At 45.2% G+C, this 24,250-nt stretch overlaps 1 protein-coding gene and 1 non-coding gene across 8 annotated transcripts in view; both read right to left on the minus strand.

Moving 5' to 3' along the window:
* Window positions 1–24,250, minus strand: part of LOC126267963 (neurexin-1a) — a 1,982,806-nt gene that overhangs the window by 1,188,851 nt on the left and 769,705 nt on the right. The window lies entirely within an intron of this gene.
* Trnas-cga (transfer RNA serine (anticodon CGA)) lies at window positions 13,376–13,450 on the minus strand. Its single transcript has one exon. It is a non-coding gene; the product is annotated as a tRNA-Ser (tRNA).

Consider the following 24,250-nt stretch of genomic DNA (forward strand, 5'->3'; position numbering starts at 1 on the left):
AGTCAGTACATAGAACTTTACTTTCGAATTCATTGAAAGCCTCTCGCATAGCCCTCCTCACACTACATTTTGCTTCGCATAATTTTTGTTTGTCTGCATGGCTTTGGCTATGTTTATGTTTGTTGTGAAGTTCCCTTTGCTTCCGCAACAGTTTTCTAACTCTTCTGCTTCTACTGCTGGCTCACTGAGTGAGAGAGGCTGTAAAGCTGCTGAGCCCGATGACATCACCCGATACTGCAATCAGATTCAGTGTTCCTATTGGTTCCTGCCCTTTCTTTTCTGGACCACCATCTTGGACTACATCACAGGACGGGAGTGGGGGATGGCTGACAGTGCCTTCTGTTAGTGGTGTTGTAAACTAGGTGAGCTGGTCTCCAAACCTTGAGGTGAACGACTATAGTTCAGGGTGGAATATGGAAAAGTTAATGTGGGGTGTTAGGCAATTTCAAGAAAGGGAGTCAGTTCTGCACGAGTTATGAAATGCATGTTCACACAATCCTGCTGAATTGCCATTATTTGTCGAAAAGTACTCACCACATCCTCAGCCATTATGTAAGATGTATAGGAGGCTATGGATATAGTCCTCAGCTGTGTGCATGCATGTAGTACACTTACTAAATTTATCCCTGCTCATCACCAGCATTTCCTCAATTCTATACATGGATGCTTGCACTGGATTGGATCAACCTCTTGCCTCTTGCGCTTAGGAAGACTGACTGGACTTTTATTGAATGATCTACAGTTACAGCATACACATTATCAGCACGAGTAATGAAGAAACTTTGCCCCATCCAGCTGCCTCTTCACAATCTGTTGAAGTGTGTTGGTATTCTTCATAAATTCACCAGCTACCATTGTTTTCCAAGTACTGTGCAGGAGGCTATGGACACAGTCCTCAGCTCTGTGATTACAGCTAATACATCCATTAAACTCCTCCTCCTCCACCACAGACACCTCATCCATCAAACACATAGTACACAGTAAACAATTAAGCCTACCCTCTTGAGAAGCTAAGCATAGAATGAGCCAATTTCCTGCCATTTTTCCGTGGATCCCCATCTTGTATTACATCACGGAATGGGAGGCGGAGGGAATTGGAAGAACATGAAAAGTTCCCTCTGGCGATGGTGTCGTGAAATAGGTCAGTTGTACTGCAGACCTCAAGGAGAACAAAGTTGATGGAGGTACTGTCTGTGACAACTCAAACTGTGTACTCGAACAGTATACCACAATGCATACAAAATAAACACTTACATCCACCTTATCAAGCAGCCCAGCACTGACTGAGTCCTTTTGCTGCCGAATTCTAGGTGGTGGTGAGGTGGGGAGGGGGAGGAGAGGGGAAGTGAGTGGAGTTAGGTTAGTGGAGGCTGCCCATTTGACATATTTTCCCTCTAAAATTTGAACTTCCTGCAATGACGTCAAGGCGACATTGCCAAATCAATGGCAGCAATTCAGAATGGGGTGGCAGCCTCTTTGTTCCACTACTCACGTAAGATTAGTGTGCTAGGAACAGCTTCCAGCTGCCCTGCGACACTCCAGATACCTGCTTCAGTATACAAACGATTTTGTTTCAACTCCGTATGAAGCGTTCACACCGTTTGATGTCGTCATTAATCATATCATTATCTAGGTAGACTTCTTGTATTTCTCTCTTTGTAGTCGTTGACTCTTTATCCTTTGTGTGAACTCAGGACACTCATAGATGATCAACATGCACTAAAAACAAAAAGCGTGAATTAAGAATTTCTCCTTCTATGCTTTTTGAGCCAACAGCAAGCATTACGCTGAAAGCAGATGGATATCTGTCGTACAGCACAGCAGGAAAGTTGGCTTCATCCGGATGTGCTCTATGATTAAACGTGGAAGACATAGCTGCAGCCATAATCCGCAGCACAGTCTACAGAAACACGCTCAATTGTTGGGAAGCTGCGTGAAAGTCTAGCTGAATTCTGATGAGTAGAAAGGGGGGGAAGGCGAGTCACAGGAGGCTCCTACGCGGATGCATTGGAACATTGATCAAACAGTACCGTCTGCAGATTAACACACACGTACTAAGTCCCTATGAAGGTTCACCTTTAATAACACAGCAAAGCGACTACAGATATAGTGGCCGCATATTTGAAGAACAGTGGAAGGGGAACTATTTAGGAGTCTCGGAAATCAAGTAAGGCTAAAGAGGAATAACAGTCTGTTCTACCAACGTCGTTTAGTCATAAACCTCTGCATTTCAGTACAATCCGAGTTTGAAGGTTGACGAATCTATAGATTGCAATAACGCAACCCTCTGACGAATTACCATGTAGCAGACAGCTGTTACTCATTAAAGAATCAGTTACAGTGTGGTAAAACTGCGGGCGCGCTATCTGATGCGCTAACAAGTACCGAAAACACGTGTGTGCAGAGTTCCAACTGAACGACACATACCGACGGGAGTTACTGTGAAGGCATACAGATAAATAAAAACCTAAATCTACTGCCCCACACCAACTCTGCAAAGCACTATGAAGTGCGCGACAGAGAGGCACTTCTCTCTGTACCACATGTTACCGCTTGCTCTCGTCGTATTCGCTTAGGAAGAGAGGATGGCTGTTTAAATCGCTGCAGCTGGTCGTAAGTCCGCGGTCCCTAGGGGTGTGATGCGTTGGACGCCTGGAGCGTCTAGTGTGTTCCTAGATTCCGCGTCCGCCAGTTCCCGCTTGTCAGCATTTCCATGACTACCAGGAGTCTGACAAACTTTTCTTACTTGCGTGCTGTCCTTTCTATACGATTAATATCCCCTGCTAATCCTATTTCATATGGATCGCATGCACATGAGCAATGTTCTAGAATGGGCGTGTAAACTGGATTTCCCTAGTATCCTACATACGTATCGATATGCCCCAACTACTTTGCTGACGACTGAGCGCAAGAGGTCATCCCATTTCGCATCCCGACGTACTGTCGCACGATTCCAGTTGAGACTTATTGATTTAATGGTCAAGAGGATGTGCTATATATTTCAATTTTGCGAAGCTCATAGTTTTTTGTCTCAGAACCTTTAAAACAAATAGCTAGACTTTGCATCATTTTGAAATCTTATCTAGATCTCAATGAATATTTGTGCAGATCTTCGGAAACAGCACTTCGATATAGATATCTGCACCATACGTACAAAGTCTCTGATTACTTTCAATATTGTTTGCCATATAGTTAATATACATACCGTAAACAGCAAGAATCGCGACACACTTCAGTGGCGCCCGCCCTAAGTTCTACACCCGTCAATGAGTCTCCATCCAACATGACATGTTGCATCCTACATACCGTTAATCCTCAGTCCAGTTACAGGCTTCGTTTAATAGATCTACAGCCACATACATACGCCGCAAGCCACCGTACGGTGCTTGATGGAGGATACCTTGTACCACTCCCTGACACCATCCCCTAATATGATTCCCTCAGCGTCAGCTGACTCAATTCGACCACACTCTATTGCCTTCCTATTAATCTTATCGATATCCACCTCATATTCTCTTTTCAACACATTATCGATACTCCCACAGTGCCAATACCTCGTATGACGAAAGTTGCTAGAAAACGATAACACGGTACCGAGTCAAAAGCTGTTCAGTCATGCTCACGACACTTCGATATATATAATATATATGGAAACGTACTCCATTCTTTGTTAGCAAACGTATAAATCTAAATATTAACAATAATTATATACAAAAAATGTTATCAAGATCCACAGAGTTGTCTCAATATGTTTGACATCTTTACGATAGAAAGAAATGTTGTCTTGACTGTTCTCAGTATGGACGCAGTCTCCAAATCGTCAACATGCATTTTCGTTAAGATGGTAATCGAAATGTATATAAATCAGTTGACATATCTCAGTGTGACGCCACTAACTGGAACCACATTACAAGACGACTAACAAAATGTTTGATGCCGCTCTCCACTATAATGTAAGATGTGCAAGTCTCATAATTAATAAAAGTTTCCGTACACTTCAGACGCGTAATTAGAAAGTTGCCGAAGTGGTATCAGATCTGAAGAGTACCACACAGCTAGAGGTCAAAAGCAGTAGTAGCATTAAACAAAGTGTTGTCGCAGTCTTCAGCCCGATGACTGACTGGACGCAGCTCTGCAGGCTTGCCTATCCTGTGCAAACCTGGCCTCCTCTGCTGCGTATTTCCATTTGAAACTGCTTACTGCAGTCAAGCCTCTACAATATTTAGCTCCCACACTTATCCATATTACCAAAGATTTGGCATGCTAACATATTCGCGCTGTTGTAACACAGAATAATCAAAATCCTTTTAAACAGTCTCTCTTTGTAATTACTTCATCACTGCCACTGTCCGTGTGTATCTCTGTCCCACTGTGTCTTTTTCCTGCCGTTCGCTCTTTCTTCTGCGTGTCTCTACCACCGTCGTCCATTCCTCAACAGTGTCTGCCTCGCCGCCACTTCCACTGTGCTCTGTCCAACTGCCACTGTCTTTGTCCCATTCTTTTCCTCTCCCGCTGCCAGTGCCTCTTACCTACTCGGTTATTGTTTGCTGTATTTCTCTTTAGCCACCACTGCACACTTTCCACGTAAGTCGTTGAGGATAGCTTACTCACAGTTTCGAGCCGTGGAATGGGAAACTTTAACACGTGGGTGTAAGGGATAGGGAAAAGTTGTAAGGTTGTTGCATTAATTTGAGGTGTTAGCTGTGCTGAGGTTCAAGACCATAAAAGTGGGTTAAAACCTGTGAGCTATCTGAGGAAGTTATCCTTGCATTACTGCGCAATGTTACACCAGGTATCCACTCTAGCTTACCAAATTCCCAACCAGACTAACATTAATTATGTTGTTGTTGCTGTTGCGGTCTTCAGTCCTGAGACTGGTTTGATGCAGCTCTCCATGCTACTCTATCCTGTGCAAGCTTCTTCATCTCTCAGTACCTACTGCAACGTACATCCTTCTGAATCTGCTTAGTGTATTCATCTCTTGGTCTCCCTCTACGATTTTTACCCTCCACGCTGCCCTCCAATACCAAATTTGTGATCCCTTGATGCCTTAGAACATGTCCTACCAAACGGTCCCTTCTTCTGGTCAAGTTGTGCCACAAGCTTCTCTTCTCCCCAGTCCTATTCAAGACTTCCTCATTAGTTATGTGATCTACCCATCTAATCTTCAGCATTCTTCTGTAGCACCACATTTCGAAAGCTTCTATTATCTTACTGTACAAACTATTTATCGTCCATGTTTCACTTCCATACATGGCTACATTCCATACAAATACTTTCAGAAATGACTTCCTGACACTTAAATCTATGCTCGATGTTAACAAATTCCTCTTTTTCATAAACGCTTTCCTTGCCATTGCCAGTCTACATTTTATATCCTCTCTACTTCGACCATCATCAGTTATTTTGCTCCCCAAATAGCAAAACTCCTTTACTACTTTAAGTGTCTCATTTCCTAATCTAATTCCCTCAGCATCACCCGACTTAATTTGACTACATTCCATTATCTTCGTTTTGCTTTTGTTGATGTTCATCTTACATCCTCCTTTCAAGACACTGTCCATTCCATTCTACTGCTCTTCCAAGTCCTTTGCTGTCTCTGACACAATTACAATGTCATCGGCGAACCTCAAAGTTTTTATTTCTTCTCCCTGGATTTTAATACCTACTCCGAATTTTTCTTTTGTTTCCGTTACTGCTTGCTCAATATACAGATTGAATAACATCCTACAACCCTGTCTTACTCCCTTCCTGACCACTGCTTCCCTTTCATGTCCCTCGACTCTTGTAACTGAAATCTGGTTTCTGTACAAATTGTAAATAGCCTTTCGCTCCCTATATTTTACCCCGCCCACCTTTAGAATTTGAAAGAGAGTATTCCAATCAACATTGTCAAAAGCTTTCTCTGAGTCTACAAATGCTAGAAACGTAGGTTTGCCTTTTCTTAATCTTTCTTCTAAGATAAGTCGTAAGGTTAGTATTGCCTCACGTGTTCCAACATTTCTACGGAAGCCAAACTGATCTTCCCCTTAATTATAATCTTTTAACAGTCATACGACAACCGGTGAGATATATATGTATATAAAGAGAATTTAATTAAAAATAAATAAATCAGTTTATATTTGAAAATTTATTTTAACATTGATCATTGAAATTTCAGCATATTAAACTTGATTCATAACTAAACTGGTGCCTCATTTAGGATTGTGAAGATGTGAGATTGTAATCTTACGGAACACATCAAATATGGAGCCAAGATTGGGAGACTGCATACAACACTGCATTCATAAAATAACACACGAAGAACGTTGAAACATTTGCAAGAGGAAATTAACCACAACTAACCGATTCAATTTTTACCCAAAGAAGTTACGTTCGTAGCGCAATCCTGTCCGTCATGTAATTACCACACACTGGTATACTAAATTCATACTAACTCTCTTTGAAATATTCCCGAAGAGAATAGCTGATTGCTACTTTGATGATTACACCACATGCTTCACGTGGTCAACTTGGTTTACACAAATAGTGCAACACCACAATAATTTTGATAATTAAAATAAATTAGATCGAAAAGCAATTTACAAAAGAAAAACCTCGAACTGGTTACTATCGCCTTACTATTAAGCTTATGGATCAAGCAATTGTATAAGCACGTGGTACTGGTCTCGCAAAGTACACCCCACGTGGGTTGAACATAAAGAAAAGTTACTATATTGAAAAATATTGTCAAGGCGAGACGTTATAATCTCACGAACATTCACATTTAAGATTGATGATCTTAGTTACAGTTACTGATTAACACGTGGTTCCACTTTACTCACAAAGTAGTGACAAAGCAACTACTGGAAGATATTCTGAAATTGTCACTCGAAATACACTGCGTTGCAATTTAAGATAACATTAGATATTTTAGAACTAAAATCTGATATAAAGGTGATTAAATTTTCAGTTAGGCTGAACTTAAGAAATCCATTGTCCTGCGGACTTAGCAGACACGCGCTTAGCCGGAGATCTTACCACTTCAGACGCTCGCCGCGGACAGACTGACCTGCGCTCCTACCAAGGGTGCTTCCGTATACAAAACGGAAGTGACCAGAGGGGCAGCTTCCTATACCAACATGACAAGGGACGGACAGGACAATACTAAGGATAGAAACCTCTTTGCTTTTAGAAAGCGTAGCTACCTGTTCCGACGTTGTTCCTACTGTTCTACTGTCTGCTACCACCCAGCATGCAACTAGAAATACATTTGCTCATTCATCCTCTCACACAGAAGGGAAGGGGGATGACAGTATCTTATCATATACAGTATATAAAGAAAGCGGATGTAGGTTCCGTATGAGACTGTGTGACATGAATTACATATAAATTGTGTTTTAATGTGTAGTAGTGTGACAGATCGTTCTTGTTTATGTGTAAAAGGAACACATTTCACCGCTCAGTCTCCTCCCAGATAGTCAGAAACACCACAGTAAATTTAGAAGAGGAATTTATGCCGTAAATGACAAAAGATTTAAGAAATTAACATGAAAGGAATCCAATAGAGACCTTTCAAAGTGGGCAAGTTTTTCATCGTAAAATTAATTGGTTGAGGGGGGGGGGGGGGCGGGAGAGGGAACTCCAGCCCCCCAAAACGTGTGTATGGTCTTCTCTGTTCCATTTCCACTGTCTGTTCTCTTTTTTTCTCCACAGCCTCTATCCCCACCCATCCCTCTTCCTCTTTCACTGCCACTTTCTCTGTCCCACCATCTCTGTCCCCTCCCTCTTCCTCTCCCAATAGCACTGCCTCGTCTCTCTGCCACCGTCATCGTTTCTCTGTTGATCTATTTCGGCACAAAAAAGGGCGAATATGTTCGCACGTCAAATTTTTTGGTTAGGAAGGCGGGATGAGGATTGAGCCAACTGGTTCCCCACTTCTATGCCAGTCTTTTGAAGGGCAGCGTATTCCCTTTCTGTCCACCGGCAGGAGCATTTTGCAGCTGATTCCCGTCTTTTCCCTGTTACACCAGTGTGGGCTGCTTATACAAAACGAATACCGTACGTCAATAAAGATAAACAATACTCAAGTACGCATAATATACGGTTAATAGTGAGTCATCTCCCATCCGACGCAATTTCAGTTTACAGTCCGTTACATAAAATGCACATTTTACACTACGTCTGCAGCACATCAGAAAAGATGCGGTATTTGGTTTTGCAACTACAAAGAATTTCGTATGATTAAATATTTTCTCGACGTTCTCCTAGAACATCTAAGGAACATGTGGTAAAAATTTCGAAGACTTGTCACGAATAAAAATCATCGAAGTGCCCATCCCCACAGTGGGGATCCAAAAATCATGGTTTCTCGGGATTTTCTCAGGAACTGCCCGTGTACTAATGGTTCAAATGGCTCTGGGGACTGTCAACGAAACTTTAGAGTCCACCAACATTGGGTACTCCAGAACCTCCACGGACAATGGCTACAGTAAACCATCCGTTACCATGACCAAACGAATCGTTAATATCCAAAATAAAATTAAGTCGGCACCCACAGAAAACAGAAGGTCCGTCCAGGAAGGCTTGAGCAGCGACAGACTTGACTGTTATACTATTCTTCTTGTCTCCAGATATTGTAGCAAATTCGATGTTCTCGATGGTTTTGTACATTGTCTGTTTAGAACGGCGACGGTATCTTCTGTACGGCATCTTGGCAGCGTTCAATGCAGTTGCCTGTGCAGCAGCAGCAGCGCGACTGAGGCGCTACGCGGTGCTCGCTCGCTTATATAGAAGTCCGATAACGCGTCCGCATGTAACAGCATGTTTCGCCTACAAAGGCGGCCAACGCAAGCCGCCGAACATCTTACGCAATCTTGGCAGCGCGCCAGCGGTGGTCTTAGCGCTCAGCGGACGCGAGCACCTAGTAAGATACTGTCGCCGTTCTAAACAGACAGTGTGCAAAACCATCGAGAACATCGAATTTGCTACAACATCTGGAGACAAGAAAAATAGTATATCAGTCAAGTCTGTCGCTGCTCAAGCCTTGCTGGACGGACCTTCTGTTTTCTGTGGGTGCCGACTTAATTTCAGTTTAGATATTAAAGATTCGTTTGGTCATGGTAACGGATGGTTTACTGTAGCCATTGTCCGTGAAGGTTCTGGAGTACCCAACGTTGATGGACTCGAAAGTTTCGTTGACATCAGTCCTGTAGAACGTAGAACTACTTAAACCTAACTAATCTAAGGACATCACACACATCCATACCTGAGGCAGGATTCGAACCTGCGACTGTAGCGGTCACGCGATTCCAGACTGTAGCGCCTAGAATCGCTCGGCCAATTCGGCTGGCGCCAATGTACAAGTGGCGCTTTTATAAGGTGCTTGAAGTCCACTCTGGACCAAACTTAATGAAACAGAAACAACCGATTAGCTAAATTTGCCTGGATTGATACGGGCAAGTCTTCAGGTCCAGATTGTATACCGATTAGGTTCCTTTCAGATTACGCTGATACAATAGTTCCCTACTTAGCACTCACATACAACCGCTCGCTCACCGATAGATCTGTACCTACAGATTGGAAAATTGCGCAGGTCTCACCAGTTTTTAAGAAGAGTAGTAGGAGTAATCCATCTAACTAGAGACCTATATCATTGACGTCGGTTTCCAGTAGGGTTTTGGAGCATATACTGTATTCAAACATTATGAATCACCTCGAAGGGAACGATCTATTGATACGTGATCAGCATGGCTTCAGAAAACATCGCTCTTGTGCCACGCAGCTAGCTCTTTATTCGCACGAAGTAATCGCCGCTGTCGACAGGGGATCTCAAGTTGATTCCGTATTTCTAGATTTCCGGAAAGCTTTTGACACCGTTCCTCACAAGCGACTTTTAATCAAGCTGCGAGCCTATGGGGTATCGTCTCAGTTGTGCGACTGGATTCGTGATTTCCTGTCAGAAAGGTCGCAGTTCGTAGTAATAGACAGCAAATCATCGAGTAAAACTGAAGTGATATCAAGTGTTCCCCAGGGAAGCGACCTGGGCCCTCTGCTGTTCCTGATCTATATAAATGACCTGGGTGACAACCTGAGCAGTTCTCTTGGGTTGTTCACAGATGATGCTGTAATTTACCGTCTAGTATGGTCATCCGAAGACAACTATCAGTTGCAAAGCAATTTAGAAAAGATTGCTGTATGGTGTGGCAGGTGGCAGTTGACGCTAAACAACGAAAAGTGTGAGGTGAACCACGTGAGTTCCAAAAGAAATCCGTTGGAATTCGATTACTCGATAAATAGTACAATTCTCAAGGCTGTCAATTCAACTAAGTACCTGGGTGTTAAAACTACGAACAACTTCAGTTGGAAGGACCACATAGATAATATTGTCGGGAAGGCGAGCCAAAGGTTGCGTTTCATTGGCAGGACACTTAGAAGATGCAACAAGTCCACTAAAGAGACAGCTTACACTACACTCGTTCGTCCTCTGTTAGAATATTGCTGTACGGTGTGGGATCCTTACCAGGTGGGATTGACGGAGGACATCGAAAGGGTGCAAAAAAGGGCAGCTGGTTTTGTATTATCACGTTATAGGGGAGAGAGTGTGGCAATTATTATACGCGAGTTGGGATAGAAGTCATTACAGTAAAGACGTTTATCGTCGCGGCGAGATCTTTTTACGAAATTTCAGTCACCAACTTTCTCTTCCGAATGCGAAAATATTTTGTTGAGCCCAACCTACATAGGTAGGAATGATCATCAAAATAAAATAAGAGAAATCAGAGCTCGAACAGGAAGGTTTAGGTGTTCGTTTTTCCCACGCGCTGTTTGGGAGTGGAGTAGTAGAGAGATAGTATGATTGTGGTTCGATGAACCCTCTGCCAAGCACTTAAGTGTGAATTGCAGAGTAGTCATGTAGATGTAGGTGTAGATGTAGATTGGAGGAGGTATGTAATGTTTAAATTATGTCCCTGTTCAGTACAGTAGCTACAGTATGCCCCTACTTCCGATAGATATGCGAATGATGACTAGGTCAGAGGTGATCCGTAGAACCCGAGCGACGGGCTCCACAAGAATCTCACTTCCGCGTTCGGTACAGTGAATTGTCGTGCACGGCTGGCTAGATATAATGGGAATTAATGAAGCTTGGTGGTGTAAGGAACAGCTGAGTACGGGATTACCAACACGAAATCAGAGAGCGGTACTCAAAAAGTAGCCGTAATAACGAATAAGAATTAAGAAACGCGGGTAGGCGACTATGAACAGCATAGTGAATGCATCGGTAATTACGAGCCCAACATGAGCTACAGTAGTTCAAGTTTATTCATGACGAAGAAAAAATGATGGAATATTAGCGTTTAATGTCCCGTCGACAATGAGGTGATCAGAGACGCTGCAAAAGTTCGGCTTAGGGATGAATAGCGAATGAAATTGGGCGTGGCCTTTTAGAGGAATCATTCCTCCTTTTGCCCTAAGCGATTTAAGGAAACCATGGACTACTTAAATATGGACGACCGGACGTGTATTTGAACAGTCGTCCTCCCGAATGCGAGTCCAGTGTGGCAACCACTGCGACAACTCGTTTGGTGATTATGAGGAGATTGAAATGATGTATGAAGAAGTAAAGGAAATTATTCAGGAAGTCGAGTGGGACCAAAGTTTAATTATGATGGGGACGAGAATTCGATAGTACGAAAAGGATGAATGGAAAAAATTGGATTCGAATTAGGGCGAGGGAATGAAAAAGGAAACTGCATCGTATAAACTTGCACAGAGGACAATTAAATAATCACTAACACATGGTTTAAGAATTATGAAAGAACGATGGTTTTAGAATCATGAAAGAAGACTGTATACGTGGGAGAGATCCGAAGAGATTGGAAACTTTCAGATTGATTATATATTGGGACGAAAAAGATTCTGAGGCCGCATTTTAAACCGTAAGACGTTTCCGTGGACAGATATGGACTGTGCCTGTAATTTACGAGTTATGAACTGCTGATTAAACTGAAGAAATTGCAAAATTCTAGGAAACTAACGAAATGGGACATGAATAAACTCAGTTTGTTGTCACTATAGTTTGTTGAAGCTTCAAACGGTGCTTTAGGTAATGTTGGGCTGAAACCGGAAGAAGGAATACACTAGAAGCAGAGCGGGTAGCTTTAAGAGATGAAAAGGGAAGGCAGCAGAGGATCACACATATAAAAAGACAAGTCCTGGTAGAAATCCCTACACAGCATAAACGATATTGAATTCAACTGACAAAATGAGAAAATACATAAAAATGTAGCAGAGGTTACACTCCAGTGTACCACGTATTACATGTTACCATTCCGTTCTCGTATAGAGCGCGGATACGTTAAGTTAGATGCTTCTGTGTGCGTTATTGGCAGTCCAACGCCGTTTCCGCTCGCCATAAGGGGGCGACACGTAGGAGAGACAGGGTGGAGATGCTGCAGTATAATCCCGGTTTTCTCACTCGATAATGGTTCAACCTTCGATATACACAGATGAGCCAAAACGAAATGGCGATCTCTTTAACAGCGTGTTGTTCCACTTTCCAAATACAGTACGACAGAGATTCGGCTTGGTATGGATTCTACGAGTCCTTGACAGGATTCCAGAAATACATGGCACCAGGTGTTTACGCACAGATCAAGCAGTTCGCGCAAATTACCGGATGGTGGTTTGCGGGCAAGCAGATGGCGCCCGATTTCTGTTCCATTGGGTACAGATCAGGCACGTTGGCTGGCCAAGACATCATTTGAGTTCACTATGGTGACCCTCAAACCACTGTAGCACGATTCTGATCTTGCAACATGGGCAGTTATCCTGCTGGGACATACCATCGCCGAAGGGGGAGACTTGGAGCACGAAGCGATTCAGTTCGTCGCTTGCACGATGCCTCCGAGTCAACGCACCTGACGGCGTCATTCTGCCCTCACCGACCTCAATCTATGACGCGGGGCACGTTCCGTGCAGCCATTCACCGGATGACGAAGTGCGAGGACCTGGTGTAACAAGAAACGTGATCCATTCGACAGGCAGCACGGTGAAAAGTAAGTGATACTGTGATGTGGCCAACACAGGAACACGTGAGGGTCCTGTGAGGTGGAGCCCGACGTTCACCAGTGGCCACTGAACACTTGTGCCCGCGCCAGCACTGTACTGTGCCGTCGGACGTGCCGCTGGTCGCTTCCTGCCCTGGACTATACAGTGGGGGGGTCCTCTGACCTCCACGTTTTGTGACGAGACGCAGTCGTCCGGCACCGGGCGGCCTACTCTTTGTTTCACCATCGTTCAACCACTTCTGTGCGCGCTCCCCACAACAGGCGACTGCATTCCGCCTCGCGGTGGGCAGTGGCCATAGTGAAACTTCCTGGCAGATTAAAACTGTGTGCCCGACCGAGACTCGAACTCGGGACCTTTGCCTTTCGAGGGCAAGTGCTCTACCAACTGAGCTACCGAAGCACGACTCACGCCCGGTACTCACAACTTTATTTCTGCCAGTATCTCGTCTCCTACCTTCCAAACTTTACAGAAGCTCTTCTGCGTACCTTGCAGAACTAGCACTCCTGAAAGAAAGGATATAGCGGAGACATGGCTTAGCCACAGCCTGGGGGATGTTTCCAGAATGAGAATCTCATTCTAGTGGCCGTAGTGTTTTGGCTCGTCGGCGTAGCTTGTCGAGGACAAGCTGGTGTCTTGTGTGAATTTAATACAAATTCTTCTTCTTATACGTATGAGCCAATATGAACTATGGTTATATTAACTGTTTGTCCTTACTTTTCTTCCACTGCTCTCTTATCATTTCTCGAGGTCCCTCCTTTCTTCTGTCCAAGTGGCTCTAGTATTCTTCTTCGGTTTTTAATGGAAGCCTTCGAAATTTTGCACTTCCTTTTTGAGTGGAAGCAGCTCCTCGGATCCTGTGGAGTGGTTTGGAGTTTGCGTCGGTCCCTTTAATTTCTTTTTGTAACCATTTTTAGTTTGCTGTGATAACTGAAGAGCCTCTTAATCAGTCTGTTGGGATTCATTTTTTAGATGTGGTCAGAGGAAGCCATTATTCTTTTTCGTGATCACGTTTGTAATGTTTTCAGTAGGTGTATTAAATTCACTACTATGTTTGCTCTTCAAATAATCTCAATGTTTTCCTTTTAGTATTTTTATTTCTGTGATTTCCAGCACTTCCACCACCACGCATTTCTTTAGAGACCAGTATGCCGTTTATATGTTATTAACTGTCCCTTTAAGAGCTTCTTTCTCCAAAATGTCTTAATCAACTTCTTCTTCTAGATACTCCGATTTGTTAGTTCAATCAATTTCTCCATATTTCGCTATCATTATCATGGGAGCTGCCTTATTGTTTGTCACAAATTTGCTTTTCTGAAAGAGTTTCGTAAGGTTGGTGAGCAGTGCGCGGTTCGTGTTCATGCCATTTATTCTTTGTCATCTTGTATTGCGGTATTGCCGCCTAGTTTTCTTATTCCATTTACTGGCGTCACTAATTTCCTGCCTTACTTGTCCGTGAGCGGCAGCAGCAGCGCGTATCGGTAAGTACACTGTCTTAGCATCTCTGGATTATTTCCGGGTCGTCGTGTGTGTGGCAGCCACTTGAAGACGGGCCAGCAGTGCTGTCGGGACGCAGCAGCAGTGAAGTCGGTGACAGCGTGCTGGTGGAGAGCTTACAGCCAGTGCTCGGCGACCGCCGGCGACACGCATGAACTGTCCGGCGGAAGGAGATTGGAGCGAGACGACCGTTGGTTGGTCGTCTAATTGGCTGACGTATCACCGTTTCCGGGCCTGGGTAGTCGGTCGGTTTGCGTGGAGCAGCAATGAAGTCTCCCTCGCGCGTCCTCTGGCCGGGGCCGCTGGCGGTGTGCACGCTTTTGGAACATTCCCGTCAGAAACATGTGTGTATTCAAGTTGGCCAAGATTCCAGCCGTCTTCCTCTGGAGTTCAACTTAATTTATTCCCTGTTATGGAAGTTCACCGGCGGTATCTTCTACCTTGTGGCCGTTGACGTTCCGGTTACCTGCCCTGGTCGTTGACGTAAGTTTCGGCAGTTGATTTTCCTCGTCGTGTTGTTGCTGTCCAGTGTGGCGTGTAGTTCGACAGTTGAGGTGCTGTTGGGCATTGTGGGCGCCAATATTCTGCGCGTCTCTGTATTGAAATCTTTTAGTCGTTCTGCTGGTTGCGTGGAGCGTAGCTGATTTTGTTGATTGGGCGGTCGGTTTTTTGTCGGTTGGGCTGCCTTCAGATTAAGAAGTCGTTGGACAGGCTGCCTGTCTCACCTAAACGGGCGTTAGTGTTACAATCCCAGGCCGACGCTTGGGAACTTCTGAGCGCCGTTCCGTGTGTGTTACATAAAAATTTCCCTGTCTGGGTTTTAGTTATTTGGTTGATGTGTGGCCTTCAGCCGAGAGTCAATATCTCTTAAATTAATGTTCTTGTCTTGTCCTTAAGACATAAGATTGTTATGCTTTTATATGGGGCGTTCAGCTGAATTTTGCACGAAATGTTTTTTGAAAATGCCTTCTGCCCTTTGATTGAAACTCTTCTTATTGTTTAATTTGCCGCCTCCAGCCAACTTGCATTAAAAGTACATTGCTAAGGCCTTAATCCTGTTTAGATTGAAGATTTTGAAAATATTCCTGGGTGAAATCTCCAGAAGAACCTTGTGTTTCATTTTCTTGCTTAGGCCTTATGTCTCGGATTTTGAGTGTGGCCTTCAGCCGATCTAAAGCGCTGATCAAAGGAGGTCGATTAAAGTTTTGAGTGTTTTGCATCCTTGTTGTAGTATTACGTGTTGACAAGTAATGTTTGTATGTTGAGTGAAACTGACATCAACTTATTTTGGTCCCTTTCCACAACATAATTCGCTTTGTCCTGCTAGCCCAAGCTTTTCAGTTGGTAAGCACTAATAGGGGCAATAATTGTTTCTAGCCGTTCATCGAACTGGAACAAAGAGAACTTTCATTTCGAACAGGCGTGGAATCGTTGGTGCGCCTGAAAACTGGAGTTGGCAACGAGGCTGGCAGGAGACGGCGAGAAGTGGCAGGGGGCAGAGAAGTTTGGCGGCGGGGGTGGCGGCGGCGGAGGCGGGGTGGCGGAGGCGGCGGGGCCGGGCGCCCGGGCCGGAAGGCGGCCAACTTGGAGTGCCGGCCCTGATTAAACCGCGACAAACGACCCCCGCTGCCGCTGGCGCTCTGGTCGCCACTTGCGGCTCTCTGGGGAGCTCCCCAGACAGTACTCGCGTGCCGGGGGTAGCGAGGACCTGGGCACTCGTCCCAACGCATGTATGGAGTCCCGTTATTTAGGATCTGAGTGCCCAGTCACCTTAACGGCACGTCATCCTGAGTGAACTGACAGACCATTGGTCCGGAGAGGTGCTTCCAGTCGCCGGTTTACGTAGCTACTTCTGTCTCTTTTACGTGGTCGTTGTGGACACATCTCGACGAGCCCGAAGCGCATCTCTGACACTCTCGACTGCTCTCTGGTCATTTTAATAGAGTACAGAGTAAACGTTACTGGGCTTCCGCATCTGTTCGTATATGAGTGATTTGAGTGTTCTCCATTTCCCTTATTATGTAATACCCATTTCCTAAATCGGGGGTATGATGCTATGTGTGTTTCCGTTCATCAAGTCACTTTACGCAGGTGCTTATTAAAGGGGCGTTTGTGTAAATTATGACTACGGAATTCACATGACTGTTAATCAATGTACCTTGTAATGATATGCGGAACTGCTCCTGAATATTAGCACGTCAATAAATTCGTATTGTGATTATAAAGCCTCGCTCTATTGGTAATGTTCCCACTGTTACACCGCCTCACTTCCCTATGCGCCTCCGATTATATCTCGAAGTATTAATATGCACGATACCTGCACCAGATTCTGAAATTGAGATAGAGCCAACGATTAGAAAGCAGTTGAGCATTTGAAAGGTACAAATCCTTCCACTCTGCAAGCCCGTCGGAGAATAAGTTTCATCCTAATTACATGTGGACGTAATAAGAACAGAATTACTTATATCTCTACAAACTGAAACTAATCAAATTTGACGGCATGTAGACAAATTGAAAAGCAATCCCAGACGACCCAAGAGGTTTGACCACAGTCCCAGAAATTATCGCCATCAACGAGCGCGCTTTTTAAGACAATATGAGGTATACCTTTTGAAAAAGACCCCCTTTCAAGATCGCTACTATGTTAAGAGTTTTTATGGCTAAGGCGATTGTAATTGCAGCTATTCAGATGAAGAGCATGTTCACCTTGACGAGTCGTTGTAGTGTGGCTCTGAGCATTATGCGACTTAACTCCGAGATCATCAGTCCCCTAGAACTTAGAACTACTTACACCTAACTAACCTAAGGATATCACACACATCCATGCCCGAGGCAGGATTCGAAGCGACCGACAATGAGCTCTGACACCACGTTCAATCCCATCATGTTTTCTATCGGGTTCAGATCGGGCTAGTTAGGAGACCAGCACATCGATTGGAACTCGCCACTGTGTTCCTCGAACCATTTCATCATACTTGTGTCCAAAAATAAACAAGATCGTCTCGAAGAGGTGTACATGGTCTGCAGTCAATGTACGATGCTCCTTGGCCGACATGGTGCCTAGCACGAGCTCCACTGGACTCATGGAATGTTCCCCACAGCATAATACAGTCGACGCCAGCTTGTGTCCATCCCGCAGTACGGGTGTCGAGGAGCTGTTGCCCTGGAAGAAGATGGATTAGGGCTCTCCCATCGGCACGATGAAGAATGTATGGCGATTCATCAAACCATAACACGCTCTACCACAGTGACAACGTCTAATTCCGATGGTCACGTGCACGTTTCAGTGGTAGTTGTCGTGGTCGTGGTGTTAACATTGGTACATGCACGGCTCGTCGGCTGATCGGGTCCATCATTTCGTGTGTTCGGCGAACTGTACCTTCGGACACACTTGTACTTAGCTCCACCACAGTTCGCCGGCTGTCCTGTTTTGGCAGGCTGCCCAGCCCACGACGTCCGACATCGGTGGCCACAGTACCCCACGTCGCTTGGCGTGGTTGCACCTCAGTTTCGCCACCTGTTGAGGACACTCACAGCACTCCTCGAACACCCGACAAGTCGTGTAGTCTCCGTTACGCTCGTGCCGAGGCTCCGGATGATCGCAATCCGCTCTCAAACTCCGGTAGATTGCACGCCTTCCCTTTGTACTGATACTACCTGTACCGTGCATGTGTCTGACTAGCAGTCATTCCTCGTCATGTGACGCTGCTATCGTGTAGACGGGTTTATGTCGATAGTAGATCAGTGCTCACAATGTTCTGGTTAATCAGCGTAAATAAATAGAATTATACCGGCCGATAAGCAATATAAATGCGAGGTAGTCTCGGTTCATAAATGTAACGAAATCTATCCACATTGGTAGGTTCCTTGGCACGCAGTCGTCTTGTAGTAGGGCAAGAAAAACACGTGCCTCACAAGTGTTCAGTCAACCCAGCTCGCCAACAGCGGTCGGCAGACCGGACGGCCACCCAACAAAATGTGAGCCAAGACCGACAGCGCTTAACTTCGGTGATCTGACGGGAATCGGTGCTACCATCGCCGCAAGGCCGTTGACTAAGTGTCGTACACACACACACACACACACACACACACACACACGTGAATTATATACCTGTAATAAAAACAATTAACGGTAACCGCCAGCAAACTAGAACACATTTGAGTCCATATACACTGATAAACCAAAACATTATCACCGCCGACTTACTGTCGATATAAATGCGTCAAGTCGCTAGCAGCGTCACTTGGCGAGAGATAACTGTTAGTCACATTCACGTACGGTGCATGTGGTATCAGTGAGCGTGCTGTCTCTCTGTAGAATGGGGAAGGCGCGCGACCAACCTGAGTTTGACCGAGGACAGATTGTGATGGCAGGGAGACTCGTTACGCGCATTTCAGAAACTGAACGACTTGTCGGGTGTGCGAGGAGTGGTGCGATGAGAGTCTTCAACGCGTGGCAAAAACTAAGTTGAAACCACGTCCAGACATCGTGGGCTTGGGCGGCCACCCTTCATTACAGATGTCGGGTGTCGTAGGCTGGGCAGACTGCGAAAACAGGACAGGCAGCGAACTGTGGCGGAACTGACATCGGATTTTAATTCTGGGCAGTGTACAAGTGTGTCTGAACACACAGTGTGAGACGTTCCATGGCGTCAACTTTTGCATGTCTCCTCTCAGTTTCATCAATTTTATTAATGTTCTATGTCATTGCACGGTTGTAACAGACGGAATAAGGTTAGTCCGAGACGAGCATCGTAGGACGCGGCTCACTGCGTTTTCCTGTTGGAGCTGCACTTCCCTGAATTCTGTGGGCTTCGTACAATAGGCTTAAGCGCCTGGCGGAGTGACTGACGTTGATCGAGTTCCGCCTATTGTATGCAGGGCGAAATGACCTGCGAGACGTCTGAGTGTCGCCGCAGTTTGTGTGTTTAGCGTTCCGGCGCGTCCGAATCGCAGATTCCTGGCACCGACTGACTGTGCCGTCCTCTGGACTCGGAGAAAACGTGAGGACTGTGCCCTGCAGGGTGCGACTGTCTGGCGCCGGATGGCCGCTGGTCTAGGCAGGTTGTTTTCGTAGCCGATCAAACAGCAAGTTCAGTGCCCTTAGCTGAATAACAGAGGCATGATTGGTTGACTTAAACTGAGGCTAGTTAACGTCATAAAGTCCTGCTCGAAATTGGAGGGAATAGTCGCTATTGGCGCGAATGATGTCCTGAGACAGTGTGGGGAAATTTTGGAATCAGAACTGAAATCTGATTCACAGTTTTCGAGGAGAGTAGGGAGTTGAGCAATGTTGGCTTCGCTATTCCTTTGTGAGGGCAGTGGGACTCGGGATCTGATCTTCGTCGGAGTTGGACGGGCTTGCGACTGGGTCGCTCGTTTTCTGTAGAACTTAGAATTCTCGGGCAGTCTTGGCGCCCAAGGGTTGACACAGAGTTGCTGCACGGCAGTAGTCGGCGCCTACATCAACAGGACGCTGCCTACCGACGACGTGCTGCAGATTTCAGTACTGGTAAAGTATTTTGCGGCTCCGGCATTGTAGGACCTTGTCAATTTTATACTGAATCCCTGAGCAGCACGCGCGCCCGTTTTGCTACAAGTCCACCTTGCTTGTTTATTCATGTGCGATACTGCTATACAGTAAGGAGATTAATATTTGATTCATTAGGACCTCCAGTCATTATCGTCAGTTTACTGCATGACAGAGAGTAGGAGCCCCTTGTTCTTTAGCTAACTATTGTTCTCATAATATTCCAGTATACCCTATCCTTTAAGTTTCTGTGTGTGTCGACAATCATGTGCATTTATGTCCTGATGTATAATAAACCTCACTGTAATATTTAATCCGAATATTATTTCGTAGATGTAGGCAGAATCCCATTTCGTGTTGTTTAGTATGATAAAGTTCTATTTTCTGAGTAGATTACAATTTTTATTAAATTATTGTACCACTCTTTATTTTACTGACTAGCATGGTCCACCATCATTTCCTTTCATTACCGCTGTGCCCATAATTAATTAGCTGTTCGATAAGGAGGGGGGCGAGTGCATCTCTCGTTCTCATGCAAATTCGTCTGAATTAAAGAGGTACAAACTGTTCTCCACCCCGGCACCTCGCAAGTGCGCAACTACTGCGGGACGGAGACCAACTTGCGGCGGCTCCATTGTGCTCTGGGGAATGTACACGTGGGCGTCCGTGGGTCGAGCGAAGCTCGTGCAAGGGACCGTGAAGGCCAAGTAGTATGGCACACTGGTTTGCAGGCCACGTACACCCCTTCATGACGATCGTATTTCCCGTCGGCAGTGACATTTTGCAGTAAGATAATGCGCCATGTCACAAGACCAAGAGAGTGATAGAGAGGTTCGAGGAACACAGTGGCGAGTTCCAAATGACGTGCTGGGCCCCAACTATCCAGATCTTAACCCGATCGTTCGCATCTGGGATGTGATGCAACACGGCGTCAGAGCACATCGCTGCCTCCCCGGAATTTATGAGACTCAGGTGAGCTGTACGTGCGCGGCTGTGTCGCCAGCTCCTCCGGCGATGTACCGAGCCGTCGTTGCTTCCGTGCAATGACCCGTCGGCGCTGTCATGCGTGCCAAAGGTGGCCATAGCGGCTGCTGACTGAGGTGTCGTTGCATTACGTAAAAGCAAAACCTCTCTAAATGGAACTGTTGCTGCTACTACTGGTCACACTACGAAACGTTCGAGCCGCCTGTATTAGTGCTCACCCCTTTCACAAAGCATCCGCGCATTGCTAGGCGGAGAGGCGACGGTTGCATATCTTTGCACGCGCCCCTGTGCGTCTTAGCGCATCTACTCATGGTCCATATGCTGTATTTATGATAGAAGCATAAAAATTGTCTTTTTAAAACACAGTTTGTTGAGATTTAGCCAGGTTTGTTTCGCGAGAATAACGTCGTCTTTCTTCTGAAATCTTCCACTTAGGTTTCATTAACGTTTCTGTTGCACTTTCGCATGTGCCCTCTTTCAGTATCATAACAGCGGGTCACTGAATCGTAAGACGTCTATCGCCACATCGCCTTAATACAGACTCCAGAAGCACACCACAACTTTCCCGAAATCCGTGACTCATTCGCACCATTGCCACCGGTTACAAGTGTTACTCTATTTTCCGATTTGCTTTACAGTATTACCCCCCCACAAAATCCGATCGTGAGGCAGACTCCGTACTGTGGCCACTCTTCTTGCAACGGGGTACAGAGACACGTAAATGTTGGCGCGTTGAACACAGAGGTAAACTTTTTGATGGGCGGTGTTTATCCTCCACATGTCGTTCATATTCGGCGCAACTGTTGTTTTGCTTGTTTAGATGAGAACAGTTGAGAAAATAGTACGAAATGGATTAAACGTCATGTCTGTGACAGGATACAAATGTTGGCAGTACGAACGAGACGAGTATTAACCAATTGGGCGTCATCCAAGAAGATACTAATTACAAGTAAGAGCTAGAAAGTTCCATGTTAGCGTCCTTACTATTTCTTGTCAATATCAATAAATCTGCATCAGTAACATTACCAGATGCCAAGTTCCTTTTGTTTTCAGATGAGAGAAATGTTGCAGTAAATAGTAACTGAAGTATAATCTTTCGAAGATCGGTGAATGAAATTTTAATGGGCGTTTATAAATGGCTCATAGCCAATCCATTGTCACTGTGCTATGAAAAAATAAAGTATATGGAATTTCGAAGTTATAAGGCGTTTACGGCCAGTATATGTCTAAAATACGACGACAAGCAGATAGCAGAAGCTGACAATGTCAAATTCTTAGGGTTGATTATTATTTATTTACTTATTTAACTTGATGAAGTCAGGACATTCATCTCCTGTCTGGGTTTCACATACACAGTTTTTTATGCACATCTGAGTTATCTATGATATAACATTAATGTGATTATCACAAATTGCAATAAAATGATCTGAGTTACGTAGAGAAAATGTCAATAAATTACAAATTAATAATAAATTAGCCTGGGAGCAGCATACCGCAGATCAACTGAAGCGCCTATTCAAATGTCAGTGTACAACGCGAATGTTATCAAACACAGGTGATAGAGAAATACAGGAGCTGACATACTTTGCTCAGTTTCATGCGGGACTATTTTCAGGGCTAACTTATCAGGCCAAGCCAAAGTTTTCTGAGTCCAAAACTGGTAATAAGAACTACGCGTGGTGTGCCTGCGTTACATGAACGTTTTTGTGAAGGCCGCCACGTACCGTACTCAGACCGCAATCAACTGAAACTCAGCCGATCAAAATTAATTCCCAGATAGAAATGAGAGTACAAATACGGTTAAAATTAACAATAATGATTACCATGTTTAAATACTGCATTTTCCATTTTCTTGTTAGTCTTTTACTACTGAGGACTTTATGAACGTCTAGTTGTGATTATTACTGACTACATGTTGAGCAGCGGAACAGACAAGAGCGAGTCGTTAAGGGATGCCATAGTCTTTTTCATGTAACACACACCAACACTACGACAGACAAAGGAGCAACCAGGTAAACGGCGCTCCGTGCTGCAGAGGCGCAGTCCCTGTTTGCATCCTAAAACACAGAAACATATTCCGTACTGTCTGTAACGTGGCAAGTTCACTGGCAGCGAGGGAGCGCGCGCCCAGGTAACGACGGCGGCCCCCCTGCAGGGCACGGAAGGGGCCCAGGGCGTGCACCGAGAGGAGAGACCATTCGCCCTTTCGGTTCGAGAACGTGAGTGGAGGAGCGAAAAACGAAAATGGACGCCGGCGCACAGCGATAGCTGACAGATGTAGATCAAGGATGGTGGACATACTGAGGTCCACTTCAGCTGAAACGCATATTTCGGAGCTCCAATATTCACCAACAGGGTTCCTCAAACCGTTCTCTGTGCCCAATTCTGTTGTAGTTGCAATTCAGTCTTTGTTGTGGGATAGAGTAGCTCGACGAGTAACTGCAAAATAAAGTGTCGGGACGTGCTGTGATATACACGCGCACCAGACCGCCGTCGTTGGGGTAGTGTCAACTCCGAGAACCGCGGTCACTGCTCCACTGGCGACAGGTCGCCGTGTGCAACAGTTTCTGGCGATAGAATACTGTACGCAACAGAGACTGCATATTAATGTTTCCCTAATATTTTTTTCAACATTAATTCAGTTAATTTTCAAGGAATTCAATGTTCTTGCATCTTGCGAACTTAATCGATTCAGTAACAGCATCTGACGTTGACCAATAAAAGTGCTAATGAGTGCCTCACCTTCCTCTGACTACTACAGCGCCAAAAAAAAACTGGCTCAGTTAATGTTTCACGCTCTTTAAGACAGACAACCCATCATTTGTCCCTGTGTAGGTGGGCACCAACGAAAGGTTCTCACTCTCTGACGAGAAAAGTAGGTATTGCAATTTCATGAGAAGACCCTGCCGCAATGAGAAACGCCCTGGTTTCGACGATTGCCACCCCAGTTCGCGCACCATATCCGTGGCACTTTCTCCCGTACTTCAAGGTATCGCGAAACGAGCCGCCCTTCTCTGAACTTTTTTGGATGTCCTTACCAGTGCTGCCTGGCGCGAATCCCACGCGACACACCAGTACTCCAGAACAGGGCGGAAAGGCGTAGTGTAGGCAGCTTCTGTAGCAGACCTCTTGCATTTTACAAGTTTTCTCCCAGAAAATCCCAGTCGATGTTTGCTTTCCCACAACGTATTC

The sequence above is a fragment of the Schistocerca gregaria genome, chromosome 4 (genome assembly GCF_023897955.1).
Source record: "Schistocerca gregaria isolate iqSchGreg1 chromosome 4, iqSchGreg1.2, whole genome shotgun sequence".
Classification (NCBI taxonomy): Eukaryota; Metazoa; Arthropoda; class Insecta; order Orthoptera; family Acrididae; genus Schistocerca; species Schistocerca gregaria.